The sequence below is a fragment of the Haemaphysalis longicornis genome, unplaced genomic scaffold (genome assembly GCF_048455015.1).
Source record: "Haemaphysalis longicornis isolate Haplotype H1 unplaced genomic scaffold, Haemaphysalis longicornis Haplotype H1 scaffold_1, whole genome shotgun sequence".
NCBI classification, from domain to species: domain Eukaryota; kingdom Metazoa; phylum Arthropoda; class Arachnida; order Ixodida; family Ixodidae; genus Haemaphysalis; species Haemaphysalis longicornis.
The window spans coordinates 267,598,276-267,600,994 of record NW_027526203.1 but is presented as its reverse complement, the minus strand read 5'-3'; positions in this window follow the sequence as shown (position 1 = coordinate 267,600,994).

Here is a 2,719-nt window from a genome sequence, read left to right as displayed (position 1 = left end):
GTTAGGTTCCTTGTGGCGAAACGGAAAAACGTGGTGTGTCGAGATTTAGGCGAACGCTCGAGATCCCAGGTGGTCGTAACCTGTCTATAGCCATCCACTACAGGTCGCCCCATATATAGCCCCGGCGAAGTTTCGTCGCGTAAAATCGAAACTTCTGTTGTTGTGGAGTAGGATTTTATATAAGACTGCTTTGTAGGACTGGCTCCATGGCAAAACGCATGTGCTCCGTGTCCAGGGTGCCCGCAGATGCCATGAACAGAGATGAAGCGCATTACCGGGCCTAACGGAACGAAGCAGGGAAGTAAGGAAAAGGAGACTGAAGTTGCGTGCAATTGCGGAGAAGGAGATGGGGTGAGGGTGTGAGGTTGCTGGCTGACACACAGACACTGCTGGCCGGACTTGCATCGCGAAACCAGAGAAGCTGGCATCGTAAATACGCATTAAAAGAAAAAAAAAAAAAGAAGGCCCAAATATTAGTTTCAGTTGGGCATATGTATTCCAAATGGTCACTTGACCTGCTTTGATGGGAAAAGGCCTCCTTGGCGGGCCGACCGTCCACCAGCCATGTCGAGCGAGCTGTCATTCAGCGCGGAGAAGGGAAGAGACGGGTCGTTCGTCCCTGTCAGCACGCAGACCCGTCGTGCCCTGACGAGATATATCCTGCTGTTTGTGCACGGCTCTGTAGACGATTCGGGAGTATTCACGTGCGCCTCTTCGAACGCCCGGCGGCCCCTCTTTTCACAATGACGCGGATCTCGTATTCCCTTCCATGGGTACTCGCCACGCTTGTTAAGCGAAGCACAATGGCGATGAGCCGGCGACGCTCCCGGGTCGGTATCCAGTGTCAACGCAGGCGGTCTTCAGAACATTCGGAGCGCTTCTCCCCGCGGAATCTTGAGAACCCGGATACAAGCGCCTGTCCCCGGGAGCAGCGGCGATTTCCAGGCTTGATTCGTATGCAACTGAGATGGTATACAGTGCGGTCTCGCTCAAGGGGTTTAGGCTCGCCTGCATGCGTTTTAGAGTGGACGCTCTAGAAAGTGGTTTCCCCGCGGGACGACCTTGCGTCCCACATTCGGCTTCTCCTTAAAGCAAGGAAGGGATGTGCGCACTTTCCAAAGTTCGCTCTAGGTTTTTTTTTTTTTTTTACAGGTCGCACCTTAAGAACCGATTTTCAGCTTTTATTATCAAAGATTCTCAAGCCTGAAAGGGTATTGACAAATTGCGGGAACGTTCCAGATATTTGAAAACCATTTCCCTGGGCTATGAGGACTGCATACGTGCTTCGAAGGCGAAAAGCTGGAGTAATATTGTGGCGGGCACTTTCTATATGCATTCCCACCTGTTGATGCAGCCCCCACGCTATTTAGCGCCCTTAATACACGTTAATCTATCTCAATCCACATTAATCTATGTGATCTAAATGAATTTAATACCACTTTTTCCCCACATTACTAAGAACGACTATCAAGCCCCAATCAATAATTAATCCACTTAATTCATCCTAACCCACCTCAATCCATCTTACTCATCTTAGTCCTCCATAATCCCTCTCAATACACCAATACACCTTAATTACACCTTACTAATAATCAATACCAACCCCTAAGTTATGTTTAATTAACATTGGTAATAATTAATCATCTCTTATACAAGGCGAGCATGCTTTGGTTCGCTTCTGGCCTTCCTAAAGTTTTGGTACCGTTCCTGTCAACGCCGGGGTCATTCAAGGTTACCTTATGATAATAAGCACAATGATTTCGCCTTAATAATTTAATATAGTCCATTTTGTCGCTTCGCTTTACCAAATGCACTAGCATGCGAACTGTAAGTATAATGCACTGAGCGCACATGTAAGCCTTAATCTCGAGTTCCATTAAGGAGTGTTGCCGCATCGCTGTTAGTCAACTTCTTCCCCTGATGCCAAGAAGCGTTCGTTCCTCAAAAGAAATTAAAAAAAAATATTAAGAGCAAAGAATCAGTAGCGCTCGGTCAAAGAAAAATTTCTCAAAAACACTATAGCTGCGTTGCTGATGCATTTCGTTCGCGCACTGCTTGAATCACCTATTGTGTATATAGCTAGCTGTATATACCAGCGCGTGGGGTTAAGTTACCTCAGGAACGGTATATAGCAACTGAGCTTTTAACGGAGAATCGTATCTCTCATAAGCAACTCAAATTGTAGGTTCATGTACCGAAGGTACACCTGGGCAGCGAGACGCACTGTATTAATTGGGGGGAGAAGGGTACAAAAGAATTCGGACCATCTTTAAGATGCGGTGAAATCCCGCAGACGCATGAGTTTTTCGCCTCCGCCAGAAAACAGCTGTCGCGGCCTTGAATCGTACATGCGACCCCGTGGTCACTCCAACAGTGCCCTAGCCACTTTGTTTATTTCGGTGCCAAAACACGCGCGCGCACGCACGCACACACCCAGACGCAGAGAGAGAAAGAGCGAGCGTAAGAGAATGAGAACGATCATTTATGATCCATTGGTGGAACTTGAAAAATGCGAAACCATCTTGTACCTTTCCCTTGCGAACTTAAGGCTCGGCCCGATGCGCACGCATTGCTCCTGCTTCAGAAGCCCGCAATTTGGCGTTTCTCGCTGGCCCCTCGTACACCGTTGCAAACGTGCTTAGCGCTCTAACCGTCTCATTTGTCGCGTTTGCTTTCTTTATCAGCGCCATTGGCTTCCTGTCGCCTCTTCTGTTTTTCA